Below are 21,053 nucleotides of genomic sequence, written 5' to 3' on the forward strand. Positions count from 1 at the left end.
AAGCTAAACAAAGAAAATTTTATAGTATGGAAAGGACTTATTAGACTACATCTGGCTAACATTAGTAATTGAGGGTGAAAATATCTTGACACTGAATAGAAGACTCCCACAAAACATTATTAATTGAAGATATTTCTAGAAGGAAGAACCATAACATCATGATGATTGATATTGCATATGCTCTTAGTTATGTTAAATTTCATGAAGTCAAAGACTGCAAGATAGCTCATGAGATGTGAACTAAAATAAAAGATATTTATGATGGAGATGAAAATGTAATAAGAGCTAAGGCTGAAATTCTTAGTGGTCAATTTGATTAGCTGAAAATGAGAGAAGACGAGAACATTGCAAAATATGTGGAAAGGATCAAAGCAAGCATAAGTGCAGACAAAGCATCTAGAGGAGACATTGAAGAGAAAATAGTTGTAAGAAAGGTACTTAGAAATCTTCTTCCTATTTATGCAATTAGAGTGTCTACTATTCAGGAGATGATATGTGATACAAGCAATAAAATATCTTTGGATGCTTTAGTTGGAAGATTGACTACTTTTGAGTTAGATAACTTTGATAACTATGTTCCTAGTTCAAAAGTTATTGAGTCTGCATTTAAAGCTAAACTCTCACTGAAAGAAAGGGGTAAGAAATTAATGTCTTGTCAATCAGGAAGTAAAGAAGAAAAATCAAAAGAAAGTTGGGACAATGATCTTGAAGTTGTTGAAGCCCTACTTACAAGGAAGTATTCCAAAGCTAGAGGAAAGTACAAAGGAAAAATTCCTCTGATCTATTTTCCTTGTGAAGAAATTGGTCACATTGCTACAAGGTGTCCAAAAAGAGAAAAGAAAGATAACAAGAAAAGCAATAAGAACAAAGGCAAGAAGGATTTCAAGAACTACAAGAACTTCATGGACAAAGGTAAGAAATCTTGTTTTATGGCTACAGGTTCCGATCACGGTGAAGATCAAATGGTATATATTGTTGTTAAGGATGAATCTAATGATGAATGAGATAAGATGGCACTTATATCTCATGTTAGGAAAAATGATACATGGATTATTGATAGTGGCTACTCACATCATATGACTAGATATAAAACAAAACTTGAGCACATGGAATATTATAATAGAGGTAGTGTAAGATTTGGAAACAATAAACCTTATAACATAAAAGGAAAAGGATGTATTTCTTTGACCAAAGAACTTGTGTGTGACAATTTTTATTGTGTTGAAGGATTAAAACATAATCTACTAAGTGTGGCATAGTTGAATAACATTGGATTAAAGTTAAAATTCATGACTAGCAAGGCCAAACTACTGGATGGTAAAGGATATCTAGTTGGATTTGGCAAGCAAACAAAAGGTGATCTATTTTATCTTGGTCTCAATGAAAGTTCATGTTTTATTGCTCAAATAGAAGAAAGTCAATTATCGCACAAAAAATTATTTCATGTAAACTTTGATAATCTAGTAAAGATAAGAAAACTTAAAAGAGTAAAAGGTATTCCTAGTTTGAAGAAACCTGACATGGGTCTTTGCAAGAATTTCCAAATTGGTAAGATGGGAAAGACTAGTTTCAAAGGCAAAAACTATCAGTCTAAAGAAGTCTTAAAAATTTTGTATACTAACTTATGTGAACTGATTGAAACAAAGAGTTATAGTGGAGATAAGTTTTTCATTCCTTTTGTTAATGATTACTCTAGAATGATGACTATAATTTATCTAAAGGAAAAACTAGAAGCTTTTCAAAGATTCAAATGGTATCTGGCAAGAGTAGAAAAAAGAACTAAAAATCAATTGAAATGTTTGAGATCAGAAAGAGGTGGTGAATTCATGTCCAATGAATTCAATCATTTTTGCATTGAAAGAGGAATTAAAAGACAAGTATCAACCCTTGGTACACCACAATAGAATTTTATAGTTGAAAGAAGGAATAGATCCATCATGGATTGTGCAAGAACCTTGATGATAGAAAAGAATATTGCTCTCAAATACTGGAAGGAAGATATTACCACTATATTTCATGCCTTGAACATAGTATAATTGAAGGAAGACTCAAAAAAAACTTCATATGAGCTATGGTATGGCAACAAATCTAATCTAGGTTACTTGAAGGTATTTGGTAGTAAATGTTATATTTTGAAACAATCTAGGAAAGGAAAATTTGATGTAAAAGGTGATGAAGGCATATGTTTGGGATACTCCTATAGAAGTAAAGTATACAAATGTTTTAATATTCCCACTCATAAAAATATAGAAAGTACACATGTCAAAATTGATGAGTTTGTAGAAAGAAATGAATAATAAAGAAATAGAGAGCTAGAGGATTACAGAAGATTTGTTTACTACGAACTTGATACCTTGCCAAATCTATTTGAATAAAAGGAGGCTTCACCTCTGGAGTCCCCAAAATCTCCAATAGTTATCGACTTGTAGCCAATGTAACCCAAGTCATAGTCTTAAGGACCTAAGTCACAATCAGAAGCTACAAAGCTAGTAAAACTAAGTCTAATGGGCCCAAGTCATAGATAGTGGAACCTGAGCATAATATTGAAATTCATAATGAATGTAGTTCATTATCCAAAGACCCTATGTTAGTAAGATATGTTAGAGGGTATCATGCACTTAATCAGATCATTGGAGACAAATCTGATGGAATAATGACAAGAAACAAATTAAAAGGTACATGTTTACTTGCTGAACTTCAACCAAGAAATGTTAAAAATGCTCAGAATAATGAAAGTTGGATTGAAGCAATTAATGAAGAAATAAAAAAAATTAAGAAGAACAAAACTTGGACTCGTGTTCCTATACCCATGGACAAAAATGTAATTAACACAAAATGGGCGTTCAAAAACAAGTTGAATGAAAATGGAAAGGTTTCTATAAATAAATCAAGATTGGTATGAAAAGTCTATTCTCAATAAGAAGGTATTCATTATGGTGAAACTTTTTCTCCTATTGCAAGATTAGGTGTTATAACTTTACTAGTGTTGGTCTGACTTTTTCTGCAGTAAAAAATTTTCAGATTAACCATAGAAAAGTCAGATGTTCTATGTCTAAGCGAAGTATAAGGTTTTGGATAAACCATCTATAAGAAATATTCGCCATGTAAGCCTTACATTCATCCCTATTCATAAATGGTCGGGCGCGAAAATTTTCAAAATTCAAAAGAAGCGAATATGCTTCCGTATTCCTTTTCCTTTCTCCCGGGTTACCTTTCTTACTGTTTGTCCCAACCGTCAGATCCGATTAGATCTACCGCTGGCGTTATCTCGCTATTGAAAGTTGCATGCTCATTAAGTATAGCGAGATAGCGAGTGTCGAGTTTTTAAGCGGTGGGACCATGAAGTGAACGTGCGGCGATCGGAGATTTGCTATTTAATTGCTTTATTGTGCAGGTACACTTAGCAATTCGCCATAAAAAGGGGGAAAAGGACCCACTAGAATATCTGACATCAGAGCCGGAATGTTTATTTTTCCGGAAGTTTCGCCACCTCGCTATCGGAAAATTTAGGCACTTCACCGTTAGCGAAGTAGCGAGGCCACGTGAAAATCTGAAAATGATGACATTGCATCTTGCTTGTGTCATAATTACACCAGGTGGCATGACCTATCATAAATACTGTTGTCAGAATCAGTTTTAATTAACAGAAGTAATTATCGAGTACCCCCTTGCTTTTTCCGGCACGGAATCCTTTAAAGTGCCGAAGCTCGCTACCTCGCTATCGGAAAATTGAGGTGCTTCACCGTTAGCGAGTTAGCGAGGCCCCGTAAAATGGTAAAAGATTGGCAAGATCTATGATGACGTGTAATGACAGGTGACTGATAAAATTTGACATGTGCTAGCTATGCAGAGATCCGATTCTCATTAATGCCTACCTGACTAAATGTACAAAAAAATCTGGAACGTCAGCTTGAAGTGAATCGACGGAGCTCGCTATCTCGTTATGAAGAGTTGCAAGGAAGATAATTACAGCGACATAGCGAGATGGGCCCACCGCCTTCTTTCTTAAGAAGTCCTATAGCGTATCATTCGATCATTTCTTGGTCCGATCAACGGTTGTCGCCACCTCGTTATGGCAAGGTGCTAGTTCTTTATGCATAACGAAGTAGCGACATGCTGACACGTGTTCTCCGTCGTCAGTGGGTTTAAAGGTAAGCGCCATCAAAAGAAAGAATTATGTACGTGGCAAGCTCTCATTGGGTAATATAACTGACATGGCAAGTATAACTCCTAGTTGTTCTCTTTGTACCGCATGATCGTAGGATCTTTGAAGATCAACGGCGTAGTTTTAAATAAAAAATATAGTGCCACTCTCTGTATTAATTAGACAAGAAAGCTTCATCCGTGAGAAAAAATAGAGTATAATACAGAGAGATTGCATCAGTTTCATTTCACGCGAGAAAAGATTTGAAGCCATTCTTGTGCAGAAGCTATTACTGAAAGAAAAGCATGCCAAGGTTGATAAGAAATTGTCAAGTTATCTGTTCGCTGAAATTTTGCAGGAATATAGAGGAGAATTGAGATAGAATTCAAGTAAGTAAAACTGCCATCATCTTTGTGAGCTTTTAAGTTTTAAAGAGGATAGCCCAAGATGCCTCCTAAGAAAGGATTTACAGGAGCAGTAAACTACCTGGATAGAAATGTGCATGATGATTTGCTTGAGTTACTTCCTGAGTCCACTGTAGAAACGGTGCAAGTTAAGAGGTTAACCTCACTCAATCCTAGGCTTAGGGTAGCTGATGGATTGTATGATAAGGGTAATTGGGTCCGGGATGCTCAAACTGCTCAAACTAGTTTGAGTTTATTCAAGAAATGGTTTGCAAAGAGAAAGTTATATGCCCCTCATGCCAACATTTGGAATTTTGATCTTGGGAAGCTTGTTGTTCCCAGCGTGTTTATGGATTTTGACCTGCTTGAAGCCATAGCAAAAAACTATGACCAAGCCACTAAGGTAGTGAGGAGAATAGATGGTGAGGCTTTAGTTACCATCAGTCCCTAGGAGATTAGGAAGGTATTCAGTCTGGGACCCCTCACCATGTATTATGTGCCCATTAATCTGATAGATTTAGAAAAAGAATATATATCCAAGAGGGATGTAGTTAGACAGGGTGCACTGAAAGCCCACATAGGCCGAATTGGAGGCCTCCCAACCATAACATCATCTTCTAAAGAGCCCTTCAAGAAATCATGTTTTAATGCCAGGGCAGTGGAGATATATAGGACCCTGTGCAGAGTCTTCGGAGAGGGCGAAGAAGATTTTATTCTGGTGAGCTTCATGTATATGATCACCCAAATCTCTTCTTTTGGTGTGGAAATAATTTTTGATTTTGCATCTTACTTGGCAAATGAGATCCATCATGGATTGGTGGGGATTGCACAGGGCAAGGTGGAAAAGGTTTGGGGTCAGTATTCCTTACTGATGCATATGTTTCTTTTTAAAGGGGCCACTTATTTTGGTAAAGAAATGGTTTTAAATAGAGAACAAGAAGGGGAAGCACTACCAGTCCAATTATGGAGTGCAGACATGACCTGGGAAGTAGAAAATGCTAGCTTCGTTAGATTTGATAGGCACTTTGCCTCCAAACTAAGGTGCCTCTTATTGAGTGACAATCCCAGAATCCCTAAGGCATTAATGCACCTTATCAGGCCTATGGACAAAACCCACAATCTAAAAGTTTCACATAATTGGGGAGATATTATCCCATATTCAGTCTCAACGGTCATCAGGGTCTATGGTTTCAAAGGAACACCCCATGTGTTACCCTATCAGGTACCCTTGAAGGTAGGGATAGCTGAATTTTTGTGGCAGTTGGGAGGAGTGGAGGAGGCCTTTTTGCACAAAAGGGGGACAGGATCAATTTTTCCTACTTGTACTATAGCCCACCAATTTGTGATAACTAAAGAAGGGTGGGCCTTTCTCCATAAATTTTTGGATCAATACAAAATGGCAGTGTCTCATTCTCATTTTTGTGATACAGAAGGTTTCTTTAACTCTGCCCTTAGATTGAGAATCAAGCTGCGTCCAGTTCAGCATGAATTCTATTTTCCAGAAGATGTAATAAGAAATGAATATTCTCTCCATGAGCAAGAAATAAAGAAAGAAAAATGGAGAGTCTATTCAAAAGTTTTGGAATTCATTAATTGTTTTGATAAAAATTGCAGTCCTCTTAGTAATGCTGCAAACAATGCAGATAAAGTACATAAGCTCATGAGTAATTTCTCTGAGATAATGGAGGTAATGAATGAGAAGAAACATCATTTTATTAATTCTTTTCCAGATAAAGCCAGAGAAATTATGAGAAAATTGGGTTTCACTCCCAACATTGGAATAGGTCCACTGGTGGTACGGAAGAGAACAGGATATACTATTGTCCGACAGCAGATGCCCGTTGTGCATAAAGAAAAACAGATTGTTGGATCTTCCAGCACTGTCCTAGAAGAAAGACCCCCTGAACCTTCCCCCAAAAGAAGAAGAATAATAAGGGAGGAAGAATCCCCTGATGAAAGTGGCTCACCTTCTCAAACCCCAATAAGAGTTGAGGAAGAAGAACTCACCAATGAGCAATTTGAACAAATGGGGTCACAAGGAGAAATTTTTGTTACACAAGCAGAGATTGATGAAGGGAACCCTCAGGAAACCCCTGTACCAAGTTTTGAATTAACTACAGTAGATTTCAGAGGAAGGGAATTGGACCCTGTTTTGGAACAAGCCAGTCAGCATTTTTTGTCTGATAACAATTTTGTAAGATCTAGGGCTTTCCATCAGTTTGCGTGGAGAGTAAACATGCACATTTTTGAGAAAAGGTGCAATAATATGAGAGCAGAGCATCCAGAAATGGATGAGACCTCCATTCAAAATCTAATAAAGGAACAAATGGTTCAAGAGTTCCAAAATATAACCCCTGATGAGGGAAGACAAATGGTAAAAAATGCTAATGTTTTATTATTGCCCAATTGGGACATTGCTGACGCATTAGTTTTTAATTCTGTTTCAAATAATTTAGGACTCCAGGATCCGAATAAAGAGGAATTCTTGGGTACAACATTCAGCAATGATCAAGCTGCCCTTGTTATGTGGTCCCTGAGAAGAGGATCCAGAGTTACTTCATCACAGCCTGATGACTCAGGATTGACAGGGAGTATCATTGTAAGAAGAGTTGCTGACACTTCAAATGTACAGGCAGCCCACATGAATGTGGATTATTCTAAATTTTCCCTGGCTACTGCGGAAAGAGAAGAGAGGGAAATGATGGATATGCATAATAAATATGAAATAGTGGTGGAAGCCTATAATCAAGAGGTGAAGAGGAGAATTGAGTTAGAAAACAGGATATCTCAACTGGAAAAGGTACTTGGAAAGAGAAAAGTGGGAGAATCCAGTACATTGAGAATTGCATATCCCCCACAGTCATCTGTGGGATTAACCCCTATTATTGAGATACCTGACACCCCTGAAAGACCCCAATTCTATATTGCAGAGGAGTTTGAAGCAGAAAAAACCAAATTACATGAGTGGCAGATAGAATTTAGAAATCAGCAGGAAGAGAAATGGAAGCAGGGTGTGACATACTTGAGGGATAAAATACAATGGTCAGATTTTTATGACCAGCTGATCAGGATTGTAAGCCTCATAGATGAGTTAAATAAAAGAAAGAATGGACTAGACTCTCTTGCACAGAAGTGGAGACAGAGGAATAATGATGTTACAATTGTTTGTATCTCTGCGGTTCAAATTCCTTATCATCAGGTTGAAAGAATTTTTGATTTATTAAATCAATTAGATAATTTTGAAAATAAAAGAGATTCTTTACAAAGGAAATTGACACTCTGTTTTTCAAGATACCTTGCTAAAAAATTCACCCTATTTCCTTGTGCCTTAGAAACTGTTGATACAGTAAAGGAAAAGGACAAATGGAAAAAGGAAATGGATGAATTATTTGATAACAGAATAACAAACATCATCAGTGAGACTGGCTGTTGGTTTTGGGCCAAAACAAATGAAGAGCTGGTAAAGATACAATTGTATTATGCTGATATAAGAAAAGAATTCGATGAATTAGAAGAAAATGCCAATTCTTTAATAAAGATACAAAGAGAAACCCTAAGTTTTGATTGGCCAGATGATGATACTTTCAACAGATGGAAAGATTAGTTTAGTGAACAGATGTTAGGAGAAGATGATGAGGAAGATGTAAGAGTAATAGTTACTCTTGTAGTCAGCAATGATGACATAGAAAATCCCCAGGTTAAAGTGATTTTGCATGTAACAGAAGATGATACATCACTTACAGACCTTATGGATATGTACTCTGAAGATGAGGAATGATTGCGAGAACAGATCATAACAACCAAGAAGCATAACAGAAAGGGAACCGCCAAGAAGTGATGTTGTAATCAACCTTTCTGTTATTCTTGTTTTTTGTTTTTCAAAAAAAGGACACCTGTCACCTACTGTAGCCTGAAGCTTGTTGCATCTCACATTATTTAAGTGAGATCCCAAGGCTAAAGATGGGTCCGAATTTGGTTTTCACTAAGTGTTGTGCTTAGTTCTTTTTTGGTCCAAACATTTTTGGAAAGAAATTTATAGTATGCTTTTTCTGTCAAAATTTCTGAGATATGGATGAATGTAAAAAGAACTGTGCTTCTTCTCTGAAGGTTTTTCTGGGTCTTTTGTAAAGGATATACCATTTTCAAAGGAAATGAATACAAGTTATGAACTGTCCCCATATCTGTTCTTCTCTGAATTTTGTCTCCTTTTTAATACTGAGCTACCTTGATGTTGTGTGAGTAAAAGCTTATGCAATTGATTGCAATTTAGTAAGACTGTACATCCATTTGTTATTGCTGTTAATTCAATCGATTAAGTAAAGGCTTTGATGAATGTGATGAGGTTGCTTGGGTGTTAATAAGGATTTTTGAATGATAAATTCTGGTAAGAATTGCTGATGAAAATTCGTTGCAAGGCAACAAATTAGATCTAAGAATTTACTTGACTCTGAATTCCCAATGGATTAGGCACTGATCGAGAGTATTTCAGCCAAAAGAGAAGTATATTATAACTAGCTTTTTCAAAATACATCATAAAATCAATTTTCATTTATCTTTCCTGTAAGATTTTCAAAGTTGGCCAGCACTTGCCTGCCTAGATTGTTTTAGCTTCATTTAGCCATTGTTGTTGGAAACATCTGCAGAGCTATAGAAGATTTCTTGGCCATATCTGTTCAAGGGATGTGTTTATCTGTTATTTACCTATATGTTTAAGGATTTAGAGATGAAAATCAAAATGAAACTAAGAATAATTCTCATACAATTATTCCATCTTTGAACCATCCCCGAGTGCACCCGCCCTGATTTTACAGAGCCAAAAGAGTAGAAAATCGTCTAAGGTTTTATTGAAGTTGGGTCCTAATACTTTGCATATGCAAGTGATAATGAGAATTGGCTATTCTTTAGGTTGTGTATGTACTGATATCTAGGTACTAAGCCTTTTGTCGCTTAGTAGTTTTAGTACTGGTAACATCAAAATAAAACACCAACAACTAGCATATACAACACATAGAGGATTTAAAGTGTATCAAATGGATGTTTAAATTTGTATTCTTGAATGGAATTCTTGGTGAGGAAGTCTACATTGAAAAAATAGAAGGTTTTGTAGATCTAAGAAAAAGAGACATGGTTTGCAAGTTACACAAGGCATTGTATGGTCTCAAGCAAGCTCCTAGAGCTTGGTATGAAATATTTCATAATTACTTGGTATAGATTGGTTTTCAAAGAACAAATGTCAATGGTAGTATGTATATCAAAGAAAGACATGACAAGAAGATTGTGTTGGTAGAAATATTTGTTGATGATACTTTATTCATAGGAAATGATGACTTGTGCAAATAATTTTTACAAGAAATGAAAAAATAATTTGAGATGTCAATGTTTGGTGAAATAAAATTCTATGTTGGACTGTAGATATAACATAACAAAAATGGTAACATCACTCAATCTAAGTATATCAAGGAGATACTAAATAAGTTTAGAATGGGAAATTCAAGACCAATTGGAACCCTTATTTCTACCAGGCATAAGCTTTCAAACAATGATGACTCCAAGCTAGTAGATTAGACCACATACAGATTAATTATTAGAAAATTGTAGTATATAGTGCATACAAGGCCTGATATTGCATTACTTGTTGTTATGTGGGCAAGATTCTCAACAAATCCTAAAGAAAATCAAATGATGGAAATCAAAAGAATCATGAGATATCTAAAAGGTACTAAAAATTATGGATTATGGTACAAACCTAGAAAAAATTGGACTTGAAGGTGTTTACTGATACTAATTAGGAAGGAAGTTTTGATGATAGAAAAATCACTAGTGGTGGAGCATTCTTTCTTGGTAAAAGACTAGGGTCTTGGACAAGCAAGAAGAAAAATTATACATCTCAATCCATAGATGAGGTAGAATATGTGGTAGTAGTACTTAATTGTTCTAACATTGTTTTCTTTAAACAATTGTTGGTAGGAATGAAGATAGAGATAAGGGATCTAGTTGTTATATACTATGATAACACCAATACAATCAATATATAAAAGAACCCAATGATGCATTCCAAAACAAAGCACATTGCTATAAAATATCACATCTTAAGAGAATTAGTGTAGGATAAAGAAATCATATTGGAATATGTGAATACAAAAGAACAGATTGTGGACATATTCACCAAGCCATTACCTAAAGATGCATTTTTGTATCTAAGAGGCAAGCTAGGGGCCATTCCCCTATCTAGAGCTCACTAAATATAGTTTAGTGATGCATCAACTAGAGCCAGTTGAAGATCAATCAATTGATGTAGAATTGACAAGGGCATATTTTAAATGAGTTCTTACTTAAGGTAAATTGATATTAAGAGAATTTTTTTCTTTGGCATATATTTTCAAAGAGGGAGAAGTTATACTGTCATATCTCAGAGAATTTTTTTTAGAAAAATAAGTTTATTGTAAGAGGGAGAAATGTCAAAGATTTCTAACATAGGAATTGGAGATACAAAGAGGTCACATTGATAGAGGGAGTTCTCATAGATGAGAATCAAAATGAAACTAAGGATATGTTCTCTATCATATTGTTGCACTAAAATTTCATTGCACTATGACATTTTTGTTAGATAGTGGTGACTAATCAGGAAAGTACTATACATACTTCATAAATTATTTTATCAAGATTTTAGGCCAACATGTAATTATTAATTATAACCCTAAAGTGGTCAAAATACTTGTGTAAAAGAGCTTAAGGTTAGGGATTATTTCATAGTAGTAATGTGAAATTGCTTCTTGTAGTGGTATTGAGCTATAAGGGATTACAAATTATAAGCAGGTTATAATCACTAGATCGTAATAATATTAGAATTGTTGTTTGGTGGACATAGCCCAGGGATTGGGTGAACCATGTTAAATCTTGGTGTCTTATGTTCTTTTCTATGTGATCTATTATTTTTTGTTATTGGTTATATTTGTATGTGATTGTTATTTTTGTCCATGGTGTAATCCTAACAAGTGGTATCAAAGCGAGGTTATTTTTTAGTTATGCTCTATAGGAAAGTCTCACAGTTAAGTGGGAGTCTCATGGTTGAGTGGAAGCGATGGAAGATGAGGGTAAGCTAAGGGTTGATAGGTTTAATGGGAAAAACTTTTAGTTATGGAAGATGCAAATGGAAGACTATCTTTATTAGATGGATTTATGGAAGCCCTTGGAAAGCAATGCCAAGAATCAAGGACCTATGTCAAATGATGAATGGGATATTTTAGATAGAAAGGTACTTGGAAGCATTTGATTATGCTTGGAACCATCGGTGGCATTAAATATTAAAAAGAAAAGAGGAAAAAGGAATTGATGCAAACCCTAGAAAAACTATATGAAAATCCCTCCACTTCAAACAAGGTCTTTCTCATGAAGCATTTATTTAATATAAAAATGGTAGAAGGTGGATCTATTGTGCATTATTTAAATGAGTTTAATACTATTAAAAGTTAGTTATCTTCTATGGGTATCAAGTTCAAGGAAGAAATTAGGCCTCTCTTGATTTTGTGTTCTTTGCTTGAAAGCTAGAATGGCTTGGTAATGGCTATGAGTAATTATATTCCTTGGTCTAGTACCATAAAATATTATGATGTGATCAGTGTTATTTTGAGTGAGGAAACTCATAGGAAATCCTCAGGTCAATCTCCATCAAGAAGTGCTTTGAATGCACAATGCAGGGGCAGAATGACTAAGAGAGGAAGTAATTCTAGAAATCATGGGAAATCAAGAGGAAAGTAAAAGGAGAGGAGGTCTCAATTGAGAGGACTGAATGACTGCTTGTACTATGAGAAACTAGGGCACAAAAAGAAAGATTACTAGAATAAAAAGAAAAATGAAGGAGATAAATTAGATGGAGACAAGGAAGAAAATGTGGTAAGTAAATAATTCGAAGAGGATACTTTACTTCTACCTTTAGAAAGTGTTGACAATTCATGGGTTTTAGACTCTGGTGCTTTATTTCATGCAACAACTCATAGAGGTTATTTCATTGATTATGTCCAAGGGGATTTTGGGCTTGTTTCTTTGCGGGATAATGAACCTTGTCAAATTGTTGGAAAGGGAAAAATTAAGATTAAGTTGCAAAATTATATTATAAAAAGGTGTGAAAGTAGGAACCTTATATCTTTGTATAGGTCATATTGTTCCTTCTACTTTAATTGTTTCAAAGAAAAATAAATGTTTAGTAATAGTTGCTGCAGTTGAGGAGGGATAACAAATAGCTGTTGTAAATTATGATATAGCAGTATGGAACAACAGACTTAGGCACATGAGTGAGAAAACTATGAAAGTACTTCATTCAAAGAAAGTTTTACTAGGTCTAATATGTGTTAATATGGACTTTTGTGAAAGTTGTGTGTGTGGAAAATAAAAGAGAGTGAGTTTTGTAAAGACTAGGAAGGAAAAAAAAAGGAGAAATTAGAGCTTGTGCACACAGATGTATGGGGACCGGCTTAGGTATGTTCCCTTGGTGGCTTTCATTATTATGTTACAATTATTGATGATGCAACTAGAAAGGTATGGATTTATTTCCTTAGATAGAAATCTGATGTATTTCAAACTTTTAAGAAATGGAAATGCTTGGTTGAAAATGAGACTAGTAAGAAATTAAAATGTCTTAGATCTGATGATGTTGGTGAGTGTTATAGTCATAAATTTGAATATTATTGCTCCATTGATAGTATTCATAGACAGAAAACTATTCCAAGGACTCCACATGAAAATGGAGTGGCTAAACGTATGAACGTGACTATAATGGAGCGTGCAAGTAGCATGAGGTTGCATGCTTGGTTTCCACTACACATGTGGGTGGATGCTATCAATATTGTTGTATATTTAATTAATGGAGGTCCCTTTACTCCTTGGGTTGTGGTATTCTAGAGGAAGCATGGACTGGTAGGAAGGTGACTTATTCTTTTCTCAAAACCTTTGGTTGTGAAGCATTTGCTCACATAGATTCTAGAAAGAGAACCAAGCTGAAAGCTAAGTCAAAAAAATATGTATTTGTTAGATATGGCATTAATGAATTTGGTTATAAGCTTTGGGATTTTGAAAATCATAAAATTTTAAGAAGCATGGATGTGATAATCCATGAGAAAGTGTTGTACAAAAATCTATTGCAGCAACATGAGAAGAAAGAAGATGATTATGTAGTGCTGGATGATACTCCACAAGCTGATGTTCTAGCCATTCCTCATGATGTGCAACAACTGCAACAAAAAATACCACACAGACTGGTGAATGTTAGACACTCAACATGGCAAATTAGACCTCTAGAAATATTCTCTCCCTCTTTGTATTCAATTTTACTATTGATGCTAGTGAACGTAAATGTTATGATGAAGTTGTGTAGGTGGATACTAAGATTCAGTGGGAGTTTCCAATGAAAGAAGAAATAGAATCTTTTTTGAAAAATAAGACTTGGAATTTATGAAAATTTCTTGTAGGTAAAAAGGCTTCATAGAATAAGTGAGTTTATAGGTTGAAATAAGAGGAAGGAGGTAAGACAAGATTTAAAGCTAGGTTAGTTGTAAAAGAATTTGCACCAAAAAAGGGAATTGATTTTGATGAGATATTTTCTCATGTTGTTAAGATGGCTTCTATCTATGCTATTTAAAGTCTTGTGCTACAGAAGATTTGCATTTAGAGCATCTTGATATTAAAAAAACCTTCATTCATGGTGATTTGGATGTAGAGATATATATGGCTCAGCCATAAGAATTTTTGATCAAAGGTAAGGAGAACTTAGTGTACAAATTGAAGACTTTATATGGCTTAAACCAACCACATCGAAAATGGTATCTGAAGTTTGATAGTTTTATGCATGGGCATGGATATAATAGGTTTCATTTAGATTATTGTGTTTATTTTAAGAGGTTGGATGATGATAGCTATATTATTTTATGTTTATATGTTGATGATATGCATGTAGATGGGTCTAACATGGATCATATTAAGGGGCTAAAATGCTAGTTATCACATGCATTTTATATGAAGGATTTGGGGGTAAAAAATAAATCCTTGGTATGAAAATTTTTAGAGATAGGAAGAATAGAACATTGACACTATCTCAGGCTGATTATGTGGAGAAGGTGTTGCAATGTTTCTCTATAGAGAATGCTAAAGCTGTCAACACACCTTTACTTGGTCATTTGAAGTTGACTAAGGAGATGTGTCCCAAGACACAGGAAGAGGAGGGTTAGATGTCCAAGGTACCCTATTCTTCAGCTATAGAAAGCTTGATGTATGCTATGGTATGTACTAGGCTAGATATTGCATATGTAGTGGGAGTCGTTAGCAAGTATATGAGTCATCCATGAATTGAGCATTGGAATGTTGTCAAATGGATTTTTAGATATTTGAGAGGAACATTCAATAAGTGTTTACACTTTGGGGGCTCTAATACTAATTTACAAGACTATGTTGACTTAGATTTGGTAGGGGATATTGATACTAGTTGGAGTATCATAGGCTATTTATTTACTATTGGCGGGGCAGCCATGAGTTGGGTTTCTAGGTCACAAAAGGTTAATCCTTTATCCACTACAGAGGCAAAGAATGTAGCTACTATAGAGGTAGCCAAGGAGATGATATATGGCTTCAATTCTTCTTGGAAGAATTTGGACACCCTCAGAAAGATAATTATTTATTTACAGATAGTCAAAGTGCCATTCATCTTGTAAAGAATTCATCTCTGCATTCAAAGGCCAAACACATACAGTTGCAGTACTATTTCATTCAGTTAGTTTGGGAGGATGGATAGTTAAAGATAGAGAAGATACATACAAATGACAATCTAGTTGATATTTTGACAAAGGTAGTAACAAGGGAGAAGCTAAACTCCTCTTCAACTTTGGTTGGTCTTCTAGACTACAAATGAATAAAAGAATAGCAGAGTCTAGGGTGGTTTGATTGAGTGGGAGCCTCATGGAGGAGTGGCATAGCTACATAATTAGTCTCCAAGTGGGAAATTTTTATTTAGTGTGGAGCCTGATTAGTCCCCAAGAGGGAGATTATTAGATTGTGGTGACTAATTAGGAAAGTACTATACATAAATAAAATTTGGGCCCTATTTTATCAGGATTTTAGGCCAACATGTAATTATTAATTATAACCCTAAAGTGGTAAAAATACTTGTATAAAAGAGCTTAGGGTTGGGGATTTTTTCATAGTTGTGATGTGAAATTGGTTCTTATGGCAGTATTGAGCTATAAGGAATTGCAGATTGTAATCGGGTTATAAACAATGGATTGTAATAATATCGGACTTGTTGTTTGGTGGATGTAGCCTAGAGATTGGGTGAACCGTGTTAAATCTTGGTGTCTTGTGTTCTTTTCTATCTGATCTATTATTTTCTATTATTGATTATATTTGATTGTAATTGTTATTTTTGTTTGTGGTGTAATTCTAACAATTTTGTGTTGCCATCAATGCCAAAGAGGGAGATTATTGGATATAATTGATTAACTATATATTATCTTTGATGTTACACAAATGTCATATCATTTTCATTCAGTGTATGTTGAGCTCATTCTAGTAGTGGAGATAGTTTTTTGTGTCTATCAAACATTCCTAAGTCTGCTAAGTTTAGAAGTTAGATCTAGTGAGTTCACCTAGGTGTCAAAGGAAAGTTTATAGAAGATGAGTGCTAACCAAGGTCACTTGGTTAATGAAGGAAGTTGGATGGAGCTAGTGTTAACCAAGATCACTCGATTACCAAAATATATATGTAAGCATGTAGTGTTAACCAAGCCTTTTTTGGTTAACATAGGAAATCACTTCTAAGTTAATGTCTTCCAAGCTAGGTCAGCTAATGAAGGATTTTCTTGCTTTGGGATATTAAGTTTAATTGATTCATATATTGGTTCTAGCTAACTGAGAAGATGAATATTAGTTATTCTAAGTTTTACATGAGTTGACTTGACAATATGGATGATATAAGTATAAGGTCAAAGTGAGGATGTGAATAATGGAAGTGTGTGGATGAATTGAAGATTTAATGATGAAGAGAGAAAGCAATTTTGAAGGATAAGTAGAATATCCTTATGGAGCTAAAAGGATATATTTGATCAAGAAGGATCAAGTATACAAGCCAAAATTGATATTTTTAATTAGAAATTTTGTTGCATTCAAATCAGGTCATCTCAATTTTACTCTGAAACCACAGTACCAGTCATCTAAATCTCTTAATAGAGTTGGCTTAATAGCTATTTGTAAATCCTCTAATAAGGTGGCAATTATGTTGAATTGTCTTAAGAACTCTAACAAGGCCACTTCTAATAGGGTGACCACACCTAACAATGTGTTTTGTAACCTTTAATAGGGTTGGCTCCTAACAAGGCTCACTTTAGAAGATTGAAAAATAGTAACTAGCTGCAATTGGTTGTTTTCCCAAATTGGGTTTCCATGTGTGTCAATTGTGTTCTTGCTAATTTTTTTTTACAACTAAAATAAGTAATGGGAATCATAGATAACATCTAAATATTTATATGTTAAGTTTACTAAGCATATTTAGTGTTTACCCAACTACAACATTTTATATGTGTTTGCTGAGCATCAACAATATACAATTTTCAGATTTTGTTTTTTACTAACATATAAGGGATCTGGGATTTATCTTAGTGGTCATTTATTCACCCCTCCTCTCTTAGTTACTCCTTTTATATTTCCAAGACAAAAGTGAAACTAATATTCTAGAAAATAAAATTCCCTTGTGGTGAGTCTTTGATTTAGATAAATGTTAGTTTATCCAATTCTAGACAAATACTCTTTATTGTCATTGTTTGGGCATCATTGTTAAAACTAGATCCCTTAAAATTTCTAGTTATGTTGATATATTCAAAAGATATATATCTTTGTTATCTCCTTATTTGGTCAAACATAAATGATAAAATTATTTCCTAGCCAAGGAACAATACTTGCAAATTTCCCACCCTTTCAACTACCTTTTCATCTAAATCTTCTAGCTACAATTGAAAAGCCAATTCATTTTTCTTTAATTTAAAAGGAATGCATTGAAATTTTTTGGTTGAGATGAAATCATCATCTCCCATAAATTCTTGAGTTTGTATGATTCTATCATCAATCATCTTAGGCTCAAGCTGAAACTTGTTAGGAATTTTCTAATTTTTAGTTTCTTGCCTCATCCAAAATTCATGCCTTCAATAATTAAAGTATTGGCTCCATGACATGATTTAGAGAGTCTTTTCCCTAACCTTATTTTGTGTCTCAAACAATTTTTTCTTACTTTTTCTTCTTGGGCTCATGCTAAGAATTTTGGATGCTCGTCTCCCTTATCAACCTCAAGAATAATATCTTTCTCATGAGAGTTAGTATACAATCTATCTCTTACTTCTAGAGGCACTTGGGATATTGTTTCTTGAAATTCTAGATGCAGTTGTTATACCCAAATATATATCCTCATGATTGAAACCATGAAATGAAGTGTCAGTTCTCTTCATCTCTTGTTTGATTGTCATTATCTCTTCATTTTAGAGTTATGTCTCTACACTCCTTTATTTCCAAAAAATCAGTGATGGTACCCTTCTCCCATATCTTCTTACTTAGGGGCAAATGGTATCCCCTCATCTATCTCAAGGATATGCTTACAACATCATTGAGATCATATGAGCTTGTAGACCCAATTGTAAACTTAAGCTCCCTAATGAATTCATCAATCTCCTCAAGTCCATCTTGTGATATAAAAAAATCTCCTTGTTTCAAATTTCTATAGAAAAAGGTTCTATTTGGGAAAGTGGATCCTAGATATTACCTATTCATCAAAATCACTTGCTAGAGAAACTCAATAATTCCCAATCTTTCAAGGATATGTTTGGGCAGAAGATGAGGTGGTTGTGGGCATCTATAAACCCTTATTATAGAATAACTCTCAAATAAAAATAGGCTTCCCTAATCATCTCCTAGTTTCCTATCCTCATCATAGCACCTAGATGGTTTAAGAAGTTTCCTCATAGCCATTGGGACCCTCTCAGTAACATCACCTAACATATTCAAAATTGGATTAAAAAAAGTCTTTGTAAAAAGAAAGAAAATTTGCATATGGGTAAAAAAATATTCCATACTCTTGTCCAATGTTACATTAGTACATTTTTTCCCCTCTCCTATATTTTTTCAATGGAACTTCAGTTTATATACCCAACATTCCTATATAGGATCACATGCATCAACAACAAATATTGGTGAAACATAAAAAATTTCAAGTCTCCCTATTGTGTAGTAACTATCTTATTGTCAATGACATTTATTACATGGATGACAAAATCATATCCAACATTTTTATGTTGGACTTGTATATCAAACACCATTACATATAGAGAATCACGAGTCCATTCATAGTCTTATCCAATGCCATTACTTTTTTCATACTAAAGATAGTGTACTAGTGATATCTTATGAATTAGTGAAGGGGCATTAAGTCCCCTACATTTTTTGGAATCTGGCCCTTCTCCTTCTTGGACATAGGACATGTTCCCTCATGACCCTCCTATTGAGAAAAATCTTGTGTCGTAAAAGTTTCTTCGAGTTTGTCCAACTCAATAATGTGAGTCATGGGTCCTCCTAAATCAAAAAATTCAATGAAAGTATCCCTGTCCAATATTCACAATGTACTTCTATTATTTTTATATTAATATGTGGCTCACTAGATTATATGTTTTTTGAATAAATCATTTAATAGGTCTACATCCACATATACCTCTAGTATAATTAGTTTACCCAAATTCCTATTTCAAGGATTTCAAATAAGAGGTTTCCACAATTTATTGTTGTAGAAAAACAAAAATAATTGATTCCCATTCATTTATGGCACTATTGCATCTCATCAAAAATTGTATAGGTCCTTCAAGATACGTGAACTTGTAGACTCTGTATTTGAGGACCTCGACAAGAAATATACCCATTCAGCTATGAATGGACTAAAATATCCCCGACAGGATGATTGACTCTTTAGGCACTAAAATTTTAAAACTTCATGAGTTTGACATTTCGTCAAAAAATTAGCAATCGAGCTCTGATACCACTGAAATGACCCTAGCTATAAAGGTCACTAAATCCCAACAATGTACTGTGGCAATTCGTCAAATAGTTTGCAAACAGGCTCTGATATCACTGGAAAGTTATCAAATATTTGCAAACACAAAATGATGATACTAAAACTCACCCGTTGGACTAATGGAACTAATTCAACAGGAAGAAGAATTTTTATTTAGAATAGACCTGAATAACCAACTCTCCTTGTTTCAATAACAATCCATCCTGAAACTCGAGCTATATCCTTTCTCTATTTTATTATCTTGGACAGAAGAATCATAAGAATGCTTATCTCCTAAAACAGAATCCAGATGGCTTGCATCCTTTTTAGTGTTCAGAAATTGACCACCATTCCCCCATGCTCATCGGAGAGTATGGAGATGTCGTGACTCATGAAGATATGGCTGAACTACTTATCTCTGTCTCCTCACGTTGTTGGCAAATGATTCATTATAGTCAAATGGTGCATAGTATCAACTAATATGGTGATCGCAGGCCGCAGGTGAAGGTTGTTTGGACTGCACAATCACTTAAGGCAGAGAGGGCCAGATCCCACACAACTCGTAATAAGTAATGTCACCAGACTTGCACATCTGATAATGCTGCCCTTCTTCTGAATGTGAATCCAATTGTTGGCTTACCCGCCTACCAATTTCATGCGTCTGTCACCCGAGATTTATGAATCGCGATCTCTACCTGGAGTCAGGAATGGACCCTACGAATATTTCAACCCGTGGCTATTTACTTCTCTGCTGCCGTCTATACCTTGAACGTCTGCTGCAAGTGGATCCTCAGTTGGATCAAGAAGGGCCCGGCCAGCTCGATCAAGCAAAACTGAGCCCGACTCCTGATGAAATTGCGTGCCAATATGCTCTAACCCTCAGTGTTGTTGATGAATAACAGAGTCACTAATACACTTGTAAACCATCTAATTCCATTAGTCCATCTCCCTAGCCGATGCGTCTTAGCTTCATGGATCGGAAATCTTATGCATATGCTTCAACTGCTCCTTCGGTTTCCAAGACTGATTGTTGTCCTTCGATTTCCAAGTCTCTGCTGCTGTTAATTGGCTTGAAATCCGTTGCCTTGGCTCTGATATGAAGGATATTCTTATAAGCCCAGTTCTCCTCCTTCATACAATTTTTTATTGCTATCAGTCTCTATTAGACTGAATCCTCGAATCCGATGTCAACCAATATCCTGCAATAATTTGTGAAGATGTTGATTAATTCCGCTCTTACTGATCCAATCAATGAACAGTGATGCATAAACCCTAAAGTTGGCCTTAAGCCACAAATGATCGCTCCGATGAAATGACTAAGTGTCACCTCCAATCTGCAATAATTCGGATGATATTTCACACCCTCAAAATTGCGAACCAATTGAGAGTTATCGTTCTCAATGGCCAACTGTGTCAATTGCGAAAACCATAGGTTCCA

This window comes from Cupressus sempervirens, chromosome 1 (assembly GCF_028749045.1).
Source record: "Cupressus sempervirens isolate cs-2001-9-10 chromosome 1, ASM2874904v1, whole genome shotgun sequence".
Taxonomy (NCBI): Eukaryota; Viridiplantae; Streptophyta; class Pinopsida; order Cupressales; family Cupressaceae; genus Cupressus; species Cupressus sempervirens.